General features: G+C 39.9%; 2 long non-coding RNA genes across 3 annotated transcripts; one reads left to right on the top strand and one right to left on the bottom strand.

Annotated features, from left to right (window-relative positions):
- Positions 1–3765: 3765 nt before the first annotated feature.
- Positions 3766–9411, bottom strand: LOC112582352. The gene is made up of 2 exons (XR_006548387.1): positions 9160–9411; positions 3766–3957 (listed from the first exon to the last, which is right to left on the bottom strand). It is a non-coding gene; the product is annotated as an uncharacterized LOC112582352 (long non-coding RNA).
- Positions 9412–12668: 3257 nt separating this feature from the next.
- Positions 12669–17008, top strand: LOC123331638. Of its 2 annotated transcripts, XR_006548386.2 has the most exons (5): positions 12669–13114; positions 13493–13566; positions 14285–14542; positions 15425–15467; positions 16554–17008. It is a non-coding gene; the product is annotated as an uncharacterized LOC123331638 (long non-coding RNA). The 2 variants fall into 2 exon arrangements; XR_006548384.2 differs by lacking the exon at positions 15425–15467 and having other exon boundaries at positions 12689–13114.
- Positions 17009–17412: the final 404 nt, after the last annotated feature.

Below are 17412 nucleotides of genomic sequence, written 5' to 3'. Positions count from 1 at the left end.
ACATTAGATTATATTGGGTGTAGATGACTTCATCTCTAGCACTGTCACTGCCAGGAATGGTGGTAACAATAGTAGAATAGTAGTGAAAAATGCTCCTCAGCCTCAACTGTTACAAACTAATATTTGGAGGCAAGTGTCTCCTATGTCTCTCTACTTAGCCAATACAGCACCTGGACAAATGTTACACTATCATGTGTCCTTAGACTCAAGAACTTTGTGAACATTTTTAATGTGGGTGCCTAATTTTCACCAAGTTTTCTCTGGGTAGCTTTCAGTGACCCATCAACAGAATTCCAAAAATTCAAAATTAAAATCTGAGTTTAATTATAAATAAAAGAGCTAACAGGATTTTTAAAATTCTAATGCATATGAATGTGTGGAGACATGAGCACCCTCACGTACTACTGAAAGAAGTAGGTTTTATATAACTTTTTTGGAGAGCAACTTGATGACGTGTGTCAAAGGAATTACCTGTCTTTTTACTTTAAACTTAAAAAAAGTAAGCATTAATTTAAATTTTACCAGTGATACTACTTGCAAAAATTTATCCTAATAACCATAAGTGTACACAAAAATTTGTCTTCAAGTATGCTTGTTGCCTGATCCTTTAGAACAAGAAAATTTGGAAACAACATAAATGTACAATAATAAATTCTCATTAAATATATTGATTTCCTAAAACATGAAATTTACATGCAACCATTAAAAATTACCTATAGAGAAGTGTGTAACAATACAAAAAGTGTTTATGATATATTAGAGGATAAAAGAGTTTTAAAAACTGTGTAGTCTAATCTAATTATGTAAATTGAAAAAAATGTTTAAGAGAAACTAGACAGATTAATCCCAAATGTTAGCAGTTTTCTCCAAATTGTGGGATTACTAACAATTTGTGTGTGTGCATTCCTACACTTTTCAAATTTTCCATAGCCAATGTCTTGTACAGTGAAAAAAGAAAATCAAAAAAATTAAAGCCCAAAGCTTTAAATTTAGGCTTAAATTCAAATGATCACTTTGCTATGTGTCCTAGGATAAACTACCTAGCCATTCTGAACTTCATTTTCTTTCCATCCATAGAAAGCAGGTAATCATAACTACCTCATAAGGTTGTAGGAGATTATATTAGATAATACATGTAATGGGCTGTACATATAACATGAACCCAATAAATTCATGTTCCTCTCACTTCTTCCTCCAGAGTTCACTAACAAGATGCTTAATGCTTAACGCAGGAGGCAGGATTAGAGCATAGCATCTTAGTTTAGGCCTGAAGTTAAACCAGGTGTGATGACAAGAAAAAGGAATATTTGTGATGGGAGAGCATAGAAAAGGCATAGTGAAAGTGAAGTCGCTCAGTCATGTCTGACTCTTTGCGACCCTATGGACTGTAGCCCACCAGGCTCCTCCATCTGTGGAATTTTCTAGGCAAGAGTACTGGAGTGGGTTGCCATTTCCTTCTCCAGGGGGTCTTCCCAACCCAGGGATCAAACCTGGGTCTCCCGCACTATGGGAAGACGCTTTACTGTCTGAGCCACCAGGGAATCCCACAAAACAAGTAACCTGGGTACTGTTTCTCTGCTCTGCTTCCCCATTGAGCAGATCCCAGGAGATATTTTAATGCTGACTCCTCATATTTAGCAATTCTGCTGAAAATAAATTTTCACTATTATACTTATCAGTGTAACAAATTATTCCAAGGTTTAATGGCTTAAAATGGCAATCAGCATTTATTATGTCATACAGTTTCTGTGGGTCAGAAGTGAGAGAGGAGCTTAGCTGGATGATCCTGGCGTGGGAATCTCTCATGAGGTTGCAATCAAGAAATAAGCCAGAGCTACAGTCTCTGAAGGCTTGAGGATCTGATTCCAAGATGGCTCATGCATATGGTTGACAAGTTGGTACTTGCCATTGGTAGGAAGCCCCAGTTTTTCCCTATGTGGACCCCTTCACAGAGTGACTTGACTGTCCTCATGACATGGTAGTGAGCTTCCCCGAGAGTGAGTACTCAAAGAAAGAGCAAGAAAGAAGCTGCAATGCCTTTTATGATGAAACCCTGGAAGTCAACCCTAGTTCTACAATATTCTATTGGTTATACTGATCAGCTCTACTCAAGGTGGAAGGGACTACACTGGGGCATGTGTGTTAGGAGGCAACAGTCTCTGGGACCTTCTTGGGGGCTGGTTACCACAATTACACTTATAGTCCTTCTGCTAGGAGCGTTCTTCCCCCAGATATCAGCACAGCTCATACTCTCATTTCTTCCAGATCTTTATTCAAAAGTTACTTTACTGGAGAGGCTCTCCCTAAACTTTCTCTCAGAATGGAATCCCTCTCACCATTCTCTCTCTCCTCTTATGCTGTTTTATTTTTCCTTATTGCATTTAGAACATCTTACATGTTACATACTCCTTTATAGGTAATTTGTAATGATTGAATGTAAATTTCATGTATGTAAAATATAAGCATCATGAAAGGCTTGCCATGATCTTTCCTGGTACCCAGGAGGAGCTCAGTAAACGAATGAGGCATGACATCACCTGACACTTCTGAAACTTCCTTTACCCACAAAAAATCAGTAATTCCCTCTTTGGTGCCACCACCCTAGCTTGTAAATCTCCTAAAACTGGTAAATTTAGCTTTCTGAATGCCATCTTCTGCTTTACATCCTTCCCAGTCCACCTCCCGAGGATTTCCTAGCTGTCCTGATCCTCTTGGTGCTCTGCTTCCTCTATCCAGACATCCCCTTTACTGGCTGCTTCCCCCTGACATTCACACAGTTAAGGCTTCCTTATTCCAGTTCTTACCTCCTAAAGGCCTACAGAAAAGAATTAACAACTAAGAAGCATATATGCTGGCACTCCTCCTCCCATATCCATGGCAAATATTGCTAAGAGATCAGGCTATCTCTGACTATATCTGGGCCCATGAGATAATGACAGTTTGTCAGGAAGATAATTGATCCCTGTTGTTTAACACACCATCAGTTCTACTAGCAGGCACTGTAACAATGAAATCATAAAGATATTTGAATATGAGAAGGACAAATGACACTATATAGATAATGTATACTAACCACCAAGCAATTATATTAAGCAATTAATGTGGATTACCTGTAACATTTAATCTTCATGACCATCTACAAGAAAGTTACTATTATACCCATTTTACAAATGAGGAAACTGGGGCTCAGAGAGGTAAACAATTTATACAGGATAACTTAGCTAAGAGTTGGTATGAATTCAGGCCATCAGGTCTAGAGTCTGCTCTTAAAACATCATGATATTGCCTTAAGGTTTTCAATAACCAACTGGCTCCATGGGATCTTAGGATTAAATGTCTAGTTGTCAGGCATGAGAGTCCCCAGGAAATTGTCTCTGTCTGAAATTGCCCCCAGAGAACCTTCACTCACCCTTAGAGATCCAATTTACTTCTAACCACCTCTATGAAGTTTTCGTTGATATATTTATGCCAGCACTGCTTGAACTTCGTATTATTATTTCACTTACCAGCCCGGAGTGCCAGCCCACATTTTCTTGTAGGTCTTCTTTACTGCATCATAACTGCATACATTTCTCATTTCTTAATCCTCACAGTTCTACAAAGTATCTAGCCTATAATAAAGCCAATAAATAAATAAATATCATCCCTACTTCCATGATATACTTTCCATTTCTCAAAGTTAGGCTTAAGTTTTATATGCATGTATAACTGAGTCACTTTGCTGTTAGGAAGAAATGAACACACACTGTAAATCAACTATACTTCAGTCATTTTCTTTTTTTTAAGATAAGCTATGTTATACATTTTTATAGCCTGGGTATTATGGTCTTTACATCAAAATGAAGAAGTTCAGCAAGTGATGGCTTCCCAGGAAATGCAGCACTGAAATCTTCTCTAGAAGCAAACTTCATGGAGAGTCATAGCCCAGAGCATGAGTGTGAGCATTTCAGTTCTGTCCTAGGAAGATAATGAGACACTGAACTTAAATACCACTCACCATGGCATCCCCAGGCAGAGTTTCTCCTCTACTGAGCTTATAAATCCTCTGCCTCCAGCTTCCTAGTTGCTTTGATAAAAGGAGGTGTAGAATAGCTCTCCTTGGGAGGTCACAGAACTGACAACACAGCAAGAAATTAATGTTAACTTCCACCAGCTCTTTCTAACAACAGGGCTCTGTCGAGTTCTGAAGTACTCATGGGCTTTCCAGGAGACGTGGACAGATATGGTAATGGAATGGGAAAGCTGTGAAGAGTGAGAGGTACATTCTTTTAAAAAGTGGGAAAAGCTTCCAGACTTACTAAAAGAAGGTGGACTTAAAGCATAAATGAATAGGGAATTAGTGCCAACTGCCCAGGATGCGGCATCAGATGGTGTGATATGGTGCCACCTATATGAAAAAAAAAAATGCTATAATCTGGGGGACAAAGAAATGTGACCTTCTCTAAGGCTATCCTCATTTCAGAACCTTGGCTTATTCCCCATAAAATGGAGGGAATGGAGCAGTTGAGGAAACATCCCAGTCTTAGTGAAGGTCTGTAGAACGTGAAGTCAGTCATTCATTGTGTCAGAGTGTAATTCCTAGTGCAGCCCTTACCCCAGCTTGGCTATGGTCTGCATCTCTCTGCTCCAGGATGTACATATGACTCACCTCTGTATGTGATGCTCATTGTACCTTGAATAGTGCTTGCCCTAAGATAGGTGCTTAGTAAATGAATAATGAATTTCATTAGATTGAATTGAAATCAACTTTGAAACACTCTTTCCTATCAGAAACCCCACTGCATTTCAGATTGGATCAAAATATCTTTACAAACATAGGCTGGCTCTCAATCATGATGGGAAAAGATAGACAGGGACCTGTTTTTCCAGAAATATAGGGAGAAATGGAGTATTAAGATTACCTAGCTTACTTAAGGTATCTCTCTAGTAAATGGTAGAACAAAATACAGTTCTGTGAAGTTTTGAAATCTATAGTTTTCAACTACACAAGGGGGAAGTCTTCCATAGTCACAGAAAGTTCAATGTTCTATGTATAAAGTCTATAGGCACAATTTGAAAATCCTTAATACTTCAGTTCAGTCACTCAGTCGTGTCCGACTCTTTGCGACCCAAAGAGTATGCCAGGCCTCCCTGTCCATCACCAACTCCCAGAGTTCACCCAAACTGATGTCCATTGAGTCAGTGATGCCATCCAACCATCTCATCCTCTGTCGTCCCCTTCTCCTCCTGCCCTCAGTCTTTCCCAGCATCAGGGTCTTTTCCAATGAGTCAGCTCTTCGCATCAGGTGGCCAAAGTATTGGAGTTTCAGCTTCAACATCAGTCCTTCCAACGAACACCCAGGACTGATCTCCTTTAGGATGGACTGGTTGGATCTCCTTGCAGTCCAAGGGACTCTCAAGAGTCTTCTCCAGTCTATGGCCATACCACCCTGAATGCGCTTGATCTCATCTGATCTCAGAAGAGTCTTCTCCAACACCACAGTTCAAAAGCATCAATTCTTCAGTGCTCAGCTTTCTTCACAGTCCAACTCTCACATCCATACATGACTACTGGAAAAACTAAACTTGACTAGATGGACCTTTGGTGACAAAGTAATGTCTCTGCTTTTCAATATGCTATCTAGGTTGGTCATAACTTTCCTTCCAAGGAGTAAGCGTCTTTTAATTTCATGGCTGCAATCACCATCTGCAGTGATTTTGGAGCCCAAAAAAATAAAGTCTGACACTGTTTCCACTGTTTCCCCATCTATTTGCCATGAAGTGATGGGACCAGATGCCATGATCTTCGTTTTCTGAATGTTGAGCTTTAAGCTAACTTTTTCACTCTCCTATTTCACTTTCATCAAGAGGCTCTTTAGTTCTTCTTCCCTTTCTGCCATAGGGTGGTCATCTGCATATTTGAGGTTATTGATATTTCTCCTAGCAATCTTGATTCCAGCTTGTGCTTCCTCCAGCCCAGCATTTCTCATGATGTACTCTGCATATAAGTTAAATAAGCAGGGTGACAATATACAGCCTTGATGTACTCCTTTTCCTATTTGGAACCAGTCTATTGTTCCATGTCCAGTTCTAACTGTTGCCTCCTGACCTGCATACATGTTTCTCAAGAGGTAGGTCAGGTGGTCTGGTATTCCCATCTCTTTCAGAATTTTCCACAGTTTATTGTGATCCACACAGTCGAAGGCTTTGGCATAGTCAATAAAGCAGAAATAGATGTTTTTCTGGAACTCTCTTGCTTTTTCCATGATCCAGTGGATGTTGGCAATTTGATCTCTGGTTCCTCTGCCTTTTTTAAAGCCAGCTTGAACATCTCAAAGTTCGCAGTTCACAGATTGTTTAAGCCTGGCTTGGAGAATTTTGAGCATTACTTTACTAGCTTGTGAGATGAGTGCAATTGTGTGGTAGTTTGAGCATTCTTTGGCATTGCCTTTCTTTGGGATTGGAATGAAAACTGAACTTTTCCAGTCCTGTGGCCACTGCTGAGTTTTCCAAATTTGCTGGCATATTGAGTGCAGCACCTTCACAGCATCATCTTTTAGGATTTGAAATAGTTCAACTGGAATTCCATCACCTCCACTAGCTTTGTTGGTAGTGATGCTTCCTAAGGCCCACTTAACTTCACATTCCAGGATGTCTGGCTCTAGGTGAGTTAGCACACCATCGTGATTATCTGGGTTGTGAAGATCTTTTTTGTACAGTTATTCTGTGTATTCTTGCCACCTTTTCTTAATCTTCTGCTTTTGTTAGGTCCCTACCATTTCTGTCCTTTATTGAGCCCATCTTGGCATGAGATGTTCCCTTGGTATCTCTAATTTTCTTGAAGAGATCTCTAGTCTTTCCCATTCTATTGTCTTCTTCTATTTCTTTGCATTGATCACTGAGGAAGGCTTTCTTATCTCTCCTTGCTATTCTTTGGAACTCTGCATTCAAATGGGTATATCTTTCCTTTTCTCCTTTGCTTTTTGCTTCCCTTCTTTTCACAGCTATTTGTAAGGCCTCCTCACACAGCCATTTTGCTTTTTTGTATTTCTTTTTCTTGGGGATGGTCTTGATTCCTGTTTCCTGTACAATGCCACCAACATCCGTCCATAGTTCACGTGGTACGTGGCACGGCAGCTGCGATGGCGCGGAAGCATGGCTGGCCAAGAGGAGCTACCCCACGTCCAAGGTCAGGGACAGTGGCCGAGAGAAGCTAACCCATGTCCAAGGTAAGGTGCGGCAGCTGCAATTTGCTGGAGCAGCCATGAAGAGATACTCCACCTCCAAGGTAATCGAACCCAAGTAAGATGGTAGGCACTGAGAGAGGGCATCAGAGGGCAGACAGACTGAAACCACAATCACAGACAACTAGCCAATCTGATCACATGGACCACAGCCTTATCTAACTCAATGAAACTAAGCCATGCCATGTGGGGCCACCCAAGACGGTCAGGTCATGGTGGAGAGGTCTGACAGAATGTGGTCCACTGGAGAAGAGAATGGCAAACCACTTCAATATTCTTGCCTTGAGAACTTGAATGTCCCTAAAAATGAGTTCTCCATTAAAATATAGAAGGGCATTTGGCAGTACTAAAATTATGATGGGAAACAGAATTTTGGAATCCCAAATAACTTTCTTGCCTGCCATCAATGTGAATAAAGTGGGCTATCCATGTCCTTTACGCATGTTCTAAACTTTCTCTAGTGTCCCTTATGATACAAAGAGGGAAACTAGATGGACAACCTCTGCCATAGCTATTTATCAGCAAAGATGTCAGCATAATGAACTGTGGATTCTTGTAGATTTTTCCATAAGCATGAAGCTCATCAGGATAATGGGGAGGCTGTGAATCTCTGTATTAGGACATGATATGCAATTCTGGCTGTGGTAAGCAAAGACATGGTGTTGAGGGATGAGGACCCTGAAGTTTTAAGATCTGACATCCCTGTTAGCACTGAAATTTGAACTACAGCAGTGATTTTCAACATTTTAAAAGTCACTTTGCCCTTTCTCACATAAAGTCTTAATGAAATCCCAATATATAAAAAAGATACAAGCAGACTTGATTGAAATTGGGACGGGAATCATGTGGCGCCACCTCCTCATTTGCTCCCTCCTGTTTGAGATGGCAAGATATTTCCTGGGAAACCCAGGGCTTCACAGAACTGTATGAAAATTTCTGACCCAAAAGACACGTCTCTCAAGTGACTTGTTTCCATATCAATGCCTAATTCTCTCTTGACATCATAAAATAAGAGGTGGCAATTTATTATTTTGGTAAACAAATTGACATCAATATGGAAAAACATCATACTTAAGAATGGACTAAGCCTTTTCCACATATTGAAAAAGGACAATGTGAAATACTGCTCAAAAATTTTTTTAATCATTGCAAAGTGCCTAGGGATATTTTTCTGGTGGCCAACAGTCTAAAGGTCTAAGGGAAACACAACAATGCCAGCTTAACTGAAGCATACACAGAGGAGAGAAGAGTCCCTTGGCATCTAGCCATCTCTGTGCCCAATATTCAACAGGAGGGCAGCATAGAAAGCAATCTAGTAAAGTGTTGACAGAATTAATCACCCTCCATTTTCCAGCTTTCTTTTACTTCCTGGGCTAAGAAATTAGAAGGCTCTGGCTGAATCAGCTACACAATGACATTTCTCCAGAAGCACAGTTTTCCTGGGGAAATAAAGCTAACGAAAGGACAGGCTAACTATGTTTGATTTCCTCAAAGCCCACTGCCTAATTTTATATGAATTGTCTGATTTCTTTTAGACCTTAAGTCCATGGCCCAGTGACACTGCATTTCTCAGAGAAAACAGAGAAAAACACCTGTGAATAAATTGAAAATTTAAAGTACTGATGTCTTGCATATGGATGGCACTTACCTAACATCAAAGCCCTTCCGCAGATTACTTCAACGCATAGTAATAAATATCTACCACTTATTCCAGTCTGTCTCTAATCCCTATCATGATAGGTGAGTTAGATATTATCCCTCAATTTTACAGAAGTGGAAACTGAGCCAGAGCAAGAATAAATGACTTGCCCACAAATGGCAGACTTCCATTTTGAATTGAGGACTCTTGGACATCTGATCCCCGAATCTGATTGCCTCTCCAGGCTCTCTTTCAGTGTCAGTCTTTCTTAGGCATGATGCAGTACTACAAAATTACCTCAAGAGCTACAGATGGGGTCCTAGCCAAGACAAATTCTCTTCAAACAAGAGCATGGAGAAGTATATTGATCTTCAGAACTCAGAGTAGACGGACTGTATCATCCTTTCTCAGGAATGGGGAGACTAGCCAGTTTAAGCTTTCCAGGTGTTCGGGGAAGATTGTGGTTTCTGTAAGCATGAAGGATTTTGTCTGTTATTCTAAAGGCAACAGGGAAACACTGAATCTTCTGAATATTTTACAGTAGTGAGAATTCGAAGGTGCAAAAAGGCTTAGCATTTTGTCTAAGACCGCTAGTTTCAACCCTGGTCTCAGTATATGATTCATGTTCCCTGTTGCATCCAGTTTCAACTGGTCAGAAATGCATAATCTCAGGCCCAGCCTCACTGAATCAGAAAATAGTTTGAACAAGATCCCCAGGTGACTCATAGGTGCATCAAAGCTTGAGAAGCACTGCTCTGAAGTATGAATACTTCCCCGAATGCTGGGCCTCTGCCTGCAGTCAAAAGTTTGTACATCTGGGCTTCCTGCAAGTCAAGGAGGCAAATGGAAAGTGAGAAGGAATATGTGGTTTCATTTAGGGGTGGTTATGTCAACACCCTCCCCTACAGGCTCCTCCCCACCAAGCAAACAATTATCAGCTCCAGGGCAGGTGGAGTCCAAGGCCGCTGATTGACCCATTTCATCAATCATCGCCTCAAAGCACACAGGAGAAAGAGGTCCTGGTAGATGAGCACTCAGCACTGAGAAAGACCGAGGTCCCCGGTCGCTGACAAGATGGGCGCGTGGAGTTGGGATGAGGAAGGTCGGGACTAAGGAACATTAGGCATTCACCCCGCTGCTCTGATTGGTAATTAAGTGACTCGTCTACTGGCGGACAGTCCTGCATGTTCCCCCAGGCATCTGTTAGTTCTTCGAAAACCACTACTGACAAAATGAGGTTTGCCCTTGGTACACAGATAATGACTGAGCTTGACAGGTGTGGCGCGATTAGAAAATTTCTACATGAAGCTCATTCTGCTAGCCACTCCACAGTAAACAGACTCATTAGAACTTGCAGGTCCCTGGAGGCAAAGCATGTTTGACATTATTAATTGGCTTTTCTGTATAAGGAGTCAAATAGATGAAAAGGTTTATCAAGCTGAAATAATTAATTTTGCCTGAATTCGCTGACAGTTCATTTCTCCTGTAAAAGACCATTTTAAGGTCCCCCCCTTTTTTTTTCAAATTTCAAAGTTCAAAAGACATAATAGTGGCAAAAGTGAAGCTTTTTAGTAAATTATAATTAAAGGGAATTTAATTAACTTAGACCTGGGGAAGGGGAAATAAAGGAATTGCTATCTGTGTCTATACAGAGGTCTAGATGGTTGAACATCTCATGACTTAATAATGCATTAATTTTAATCTAATCAAAGTATTATAAAAGAGGTAATTATATGTTTAAAAATTACCAGGCTCCAATAGTGGGATTTTTAAACACTTAATACTTACCCAGTTTCTCGTTAGCAAAGTTATAATTGTTGTTCTCAGATTCTGCTTATTTAAAGATGGGGGTTACAGGCAAGAGGTTAATTGAATAAATCATTGTAAGAACCCATGTTGAAACTATGATGAACTACAAAGTTTGCATTCCCTGGCTGCAAAAGATTTTTTTTCTTCCCTTTTTTTCTCTGTGTCTTTCTGTGTCTCTAAAAATAGCAAATTATTTCCATTCCTTTATATGTGCTCCTGAATGCTCCCACACCCACTCTTTGCCCCACAAAGCCAAAATCCAGTTCACATAAGAGTCTGCAAAACTTTCATTTCCAATGTGATTTTGTAGTTTCAGTGTGAGACTTCTTAGTCTTAAGCAATGGATGATAAGATGCCAAGAATGGGTGAAAAGAATCATGATATCTCCAAGTGGTCATTAAACAGTAGGGTTTTGATTTCTGTAAAGGGCAATGTGTCTGGACGTTTTACTGATTAAATACTGAATTCTTAGGAATATCTGAAAGAGTATAGCTGTTTTGCAGCTAAGAAGTGTCTTGCCATATAAGCCCACATAATCAGTTTGTAGTTCAAAGATGATTCGATTTTCCCTAAAACAGTCTGACCCTGATGAAATAAAAACTGGTCAGGAAGGAGAACTAGGTAGAAGGGTTATGGAGAGTGGTTCTTCCATATCTAGTGGTATGTATTAGACCAGTTCCTCAGGCTGTTACCTCCTCCCATCATGGACTCAGCTCAGGTAGCCTGAATATCTTCACCCAACTCACCCCTCCTCCTATTCTATCCCATGATGACCGACCTCCTAAAAATCTAATGGCAATGTTGGTTATTTTCAGCTTGTCATTGACATTTTTATAATGCAGAAATACTTGTTGGCTATCTTCATTAAATACCAGGGCATTTATGGAGTCTCTCAATTGGAGGCAAGAGTTTGGTTACCTGAGACTCACTATTACATTTCTTCAAGTAGTGTCTTTAAAAAAGTGATCACATTCAAGTGAAAATTAACACAGAAAGATTCACATCCTGTTGCATCATTTTGAAAAATATAAGAACTCTTCTACCTTTTGCCAAAACATCCTTAGGTACACTCTTGAAAGGAGAGACATAGGGCACACACAGTGGCCACCTTACACATATCATCTCAGTTCTCAGAGCAACCAAGTGATATTGTCCCCATATGAAAGATGAGACAGTTGAGGGTCAGAGATAGGGGGGGGAAATGCTCCTTAAGGTCACACATTTCAGAAACAGAGCTGGTTTGCTTGACTTCAAGACCCATGTAATTTCCACTAGAAAGGAGTAACCCAAAAAGTTACAGACATCAGATTCCCAAACTGTAAACACTTGTAACATTTACCAGAGAGTTAACATTTGGGGTAAGAAATGTCATAACCCAAAAAGCAAATATCTATTTCCTTGCTCAGAGGAATACTCGCAAAGATGTATTAAAAAAAAATGGGAAACTTAAGACCTTCCAGTCCAACAGTCACAAACTTATTGTTGATCATATTTCCCACTCCTGCTTCCTTATATTAGTCCCCTAATTAACCATATATTAATTCCCTGTGCCATTGTGATTGAATAGAGGGCTGGACATGAGGTTGGGAAGAGGGAGGAGGTTTTTGTGCAAAGATTCAGGGCTTGTGCTGCTATCACTCACCAGCATGTTTTCTTCTGAAGTCAATACGTTGTTCCATTTCAAACACGCTTAAAGAAAACACAAATTGATTTATTTACAATTCTGAACTACTTATCAAACACTAATGATCAGTGCCTAGTAAAACACAGGCTGAAAATATGCCATGCAATGCTTAGTCATTCTGCTAATAGAACTAATATTTCTCCACTGTGCCTCTCATTCTACTCTCTCACCCTTTGCCTCTCTTTATTTATTTCTATAATTCTTCCTGGTAAGAGTTAGAAACCCAGAAGGGATCTATGTTAGTGTGGTCAGTTCCAAAGACTCCAGAGAAAGCCCTATCTACCCAACACCTCCCTTTCATTCATTAACCCACCAGGGGCCAAGACTAATTAGATCAGCCTGCTCATTTTGAGCCGATAATTGATTTAAATAGGTTGCTCATTTAAAGTAGAAGAAAAGACTGCTAAACATTTGGTGCTGGGATTTTTTTTTTTTTTTTTTTTTTCCTTCCCTGCAACTTTCAATTGCTTGTGCAATGTAGCATAAAATGTAGAGGTCTCCCTTTTCTTTTCTCTCTTTTTTTAAAGGGGCCATAAAATTAATTACAATAAGTAGGCAACGGGCAGGGGCAGGGGGTTAACTGATGGCTCTAATGAGCTGCGGAGCTTTGGGAAAGCTGGACCACTCATGCTGTTGTTGGCTGCGAGGGGCCATGGCTTCCAACAGGAGCACGGCGTAAAGAAGTCCTTTGGACTGATTCTGTCTTCATGGCAACCAAAGTAACTAAGCTTCAAACAAAAGGAGCCTTCCTTTCGGAAGGTGGGGATATTCTGGAATTGTTTCCTTACCATTAAGCAAGAAAAGACCCTCAAAATGCCATTCCATGATACACTCCCACCCCCAAACTCCTGTTTTTTACACAATTTGTGAGTGGGAAAGTTAGAGAAAAACTTGGACCTACTCTATATTCTGAAGACCTTTCCCTTCTCAAAGGGTCTTTCATGACCCGTCCTGTACCATATTGATTTATTTCAAATGTGAATCAAAAACATTTAGACTAGGCTCCTCTTGGAAACTAAATCGTCCTGTTAGTTTATACTATTCAGCTGACACAATGAAAAGAGCTTTTGTCTGCAGCCTGGAGGGCAAGAGGTGGAAGCCACACTTGTAATTTGTTCTGTAAATTTTATTTTGCAGTGTTTCCTATCACAGGAAGAAGGGAGTGCTCAAGTTGGTGAGGGGAACTGAGGAGTGCCGCAATATCTTTAAAGGTAAATAAAATGATTGGAAATAGAAAAGTTACCCCCCAAACAGCACCATGCTATATTTCAGATGTTTTTAAGTTCCTACTTTACACTAGCAACATGATCCACATAAGAAGCACATGGGCTTTGAAGGCAGAGCGACAAACCTGGGTTTCTACCCTGATTCAGTCACTTCTGTGCTCTGTGTAAGTCACTTGTTCTCTCTAATACTCTCTTTACCTTTAAAATGGAGACACTAAAGTCTATTTTGGAGGCATATCCTAAGGGTTAGAGATAATGTCGGAGCCTAGCATAGGACCTGGCTTTAATAAGCACTCATAGATGGTAGCTATAATGCAAAACTGGCTTCCTAAAAACCAGGGGGGGTCACTCAACCTTGTTTTGTTGTCTGAGGCCAGGCAGTTCAGAAGAAAGTATCGTATTGCACACAGGGCCAGCCTCGAGAGTACAACCTGCACAGAGACAAAGGGCCTGACACTCAGAAGGACCCCACTGTTGCTGTCTTGAAATGCTTAATTTTTGAACAGAGGACCCTGCATTTTCATTTTGCACTGGGTCCTGCAAATTACGTGGCCCATCCTGATGGCATATTCCCCTTGGCTAATGCTGTCTCTGCCAATCTTGGTCTCTTGAAGAGTCTCCTTATATGAGGTCATGTCTGCGTTGGTGGCGCACTGCTTTCACACTTATAAATCACATTCTTTCTGCCTCTTTCACAAATTAGATCCAGAGGTGTAGCCTCTCCATTCCTTTGGGCCCAGTGCCTGACTGCCATGAAAAACTATTCAAGAGCACATGCTAGTGGCCGAAGGTCAGAATGGCACCTTTGCAGTCCCATCGCCGACCCACTGAGAGCGCTCCTGTCTCAGAGGATGGAGGCCTGAGCCAATGGGTGACAATGAGGACTGAGCATCCCTTTGTTAATTCAGCATTCTTGTGGCGGATCATTTTCACTGTTAATGACATACGAGTTGAGTCCCAGGTAATTTTTTTCAAAGCAACCAGTTGTGAAATATCTTGAGAAAACACTGCCAATTTCCAATCCTAATGACAGAGACACTGAAGGTAAATAAGATGAATATTTATGGGATACCTGATTGCCTAAATGAGTTCCCTAAGGTATGAATAATTGAATGTATGCTAATTAATTGGGAAAAGCCAGTAGGTAACTCTTTTTTATTTACATTAGCCTCATTTTATTTCATTTCTTAGAACTATTACAGTTCCCAGTTATTTCCTATGCTTCAGTAAAGTTGAGTGTCATTGAGAGAATTTCTAATAGACATCATGAGTCTTAATTTCAATAAGTGTATAAGCTAAGGTAGAATATGTAATGATAGTTCTTAGGACATAGTTACTTGGGTTTTCCTAACAAAAGCTGTTTGTTCATTGGTGCCTCATGCTAGCTAGTTTTTTACATATGTCTCCTGAATTACTCCTTATATTAATCCTATAAGGTTAGACATTGTACAATTGTCTCCAATTTACAGATATGGAAACTGAGATAACAGTTAAGTGAACTGCTCATGGCTATGTGATGATAAGTATTAGAGCACAGATTCAAATTTGGCCTGCTTCAAAGTCCTTCCAGAAAGGGAACACAGACTTTCACCTGGAACAGAAGGTTTGGAAAACACAGGCCTTTCCTTACCATTTTGTAAACATGATCCCTGAAGACTTCACCCCAATTTCTGGTATTGTTCTCAAAGAGCCACTAAAGTCAAATCAGTCAAAGTGACTTTTTTTTTTTTTTTGAGTCTAGACTTTTAAAATAGTTTTTATTTTAAAACAGTTTTAGGTTTATTTTAAAAATTACACAGAAGGTACAAACAGATATCTTATGCCCCCCTCTTTCCACATCCAGGTTTTCCTATTAACATGTTGCATTCCTGTGGTATATCTAATTGGTGAGCCATTATTGATATACTATTATTAAGTAAAGTCCATACAGTTCACTTTTGCCTTGGGTTTTGACAAATGCATGTCCTATATCCACCATTATGGTGTCATATGGAATAGTTATACTGCTTTTGCTCCACCTATTCATTCCTCCACCCACTTTCCCACCATCCCCCCATCTGAAACCCTGGCAACCACTGATCTTTTTACTGTCTCTGTAATTTTGCCTTTTCCAGAATGTCAGGTGGAATCATACACATACAGTCTTCTCCAAGTGTCTTTTTTCACTTAGCAAAATGCATTTGTTTCCTTCATGTTTTTCTATGGCTTGATAGCTCATTTCTTTTTATTGCTCAATAATATTCCACTGTATGGATTATCACAGATTATTTATCTATTCACCTATGAAAGGACATCTTGGTTGCTTCCAAGCTTTGGTAATTACGAATAAAGTTGCTATAAACATTCATACACATGTTTTTGTGTGGGCATAAGTTTTGACTTCATTTGAGTAAATACCTGGGAGCCTGATTGCTAGATCCTGTAATAATACTGTGTTTCAGTCAGTCAGTTCAGTCACTCAGTCGTGTCCAACTCTTTGTGACCCCATGAATCGCAGCACGCCAGGCCTCCCTGTCCGTGTTCAGTTTTGTTAAAAATTGTCAAATTGTCTTCCAAAGTGACTTCACCATTTTGCATTCTTGCCAGCAATAAGTGAGAGTTCCTTTGCTCTGCATCTTTCACCAGCATTTCCTGTTGTCTTTGTTTCAGATTTTAGCATTTTAATGCGTGTGTAGTAGTATCTCATTGTTGTTTTGATCAGCCATTTGTTCTTATTCAATTAAGAGTAAGCAGCTGTCTCCCAAGTAGGATGTATATATCCTATCATTTGCACAAGATAATGCATTGAAATACACAGAGAAAAATGACAACCACTTTTTTTTCATTCATTATGTGAAATTTTATATTCTTTGCATATATTCTTAATGTATATAATATTTTATTAGCATAGAAATTCTGTATATTAATGCTTTATAAATTAAAAATTCTTTATTGTTAAGGTTCATGTTCTCTTTTTTTTTTTAAATTGACAGAAGTGTTCTATTAAAAGAGGACCCCACTGCCATAGAAAACCCTGGATCTATGAAGACATCAAAGACAGAGACCTAATTTTTCTCTCAAAAAGTGAACCTTGATTTCCATTCAATATTGAATTTGATGCTTAAAAATTCAGAAGTATGTCAGAGCTGAAGTTTATCTATGCTATTTTGTACTGGATATATCTACTAGTGTGACAAATTAGGTGTTTTCCCAGAGTAGCAGTTGTCTGAATTCATCTGCATGAAGGATACATACATGTATGTTTTCAGAATATTGTCAGAGTGGTCTTAGCTTTTCAAAGCAGTTTCTCCTATACCATTTTGTTAGGGGAAGCATATTGACTGAAACTGCCCACCCTGGCCAGGCACCATAGTAACTATTTGCATGAGTTATTTTACAACAGGAGGTCCTGGTAAGGAACACAGAACTAATAAGCCACCACCAACCAGAAGAGTTCGGGAAAGGTCAAAAGGAGACACCACATGTCCGACCACCTCCCAGAATCCTCCTCTCTGGCATCCATCTTGGCTGAACAAGGTGTGCACCACCAGGAAGGACTCTGAGTGGGAATGATTGGCTAAAGACAACCCAGAAACTAATCTCATCACCATAAAACCTGCAAGCTGTGTGGCAGAGCTGTTCTCTTGGGTTCCTGTACCCTACTGCTCTCCACCCGGGTGCCCTTTCCCAATAAAATCTTTTGCTTTGTCAGCACATGTGTCTCCTCGGACAATTTATTTCCAAATGTTACACAAGAGCCCAGTTTCAGGCCCAGGAAGGGTTCCCTCTTCCTGAAACAGTTTCACTTCACATATTAACATAATTACTACCGCTGTTTTATTGATAGTTTCC

This window comes from Bubalus bubalis, chromosome 2, assembly GCF_019923935.1.
Source record: "Bubalus bubalis isolate 160015118507 breed Murrah chromosome 2, NDDB_SH_1, whole genome shotgun sequence".
Classification (NCBI taxonomy): domain Eukaryota; kingdom Metazoa; phylum Chordata; class Mammalia; order Artiodactyla; family Bovidae; genus Bubalus; species Bubalus bubalis.
Note: the sequence above shows the minus strand (reverse complement) of the source record. Positions and strands in the feature narration are given on the sequence as shown.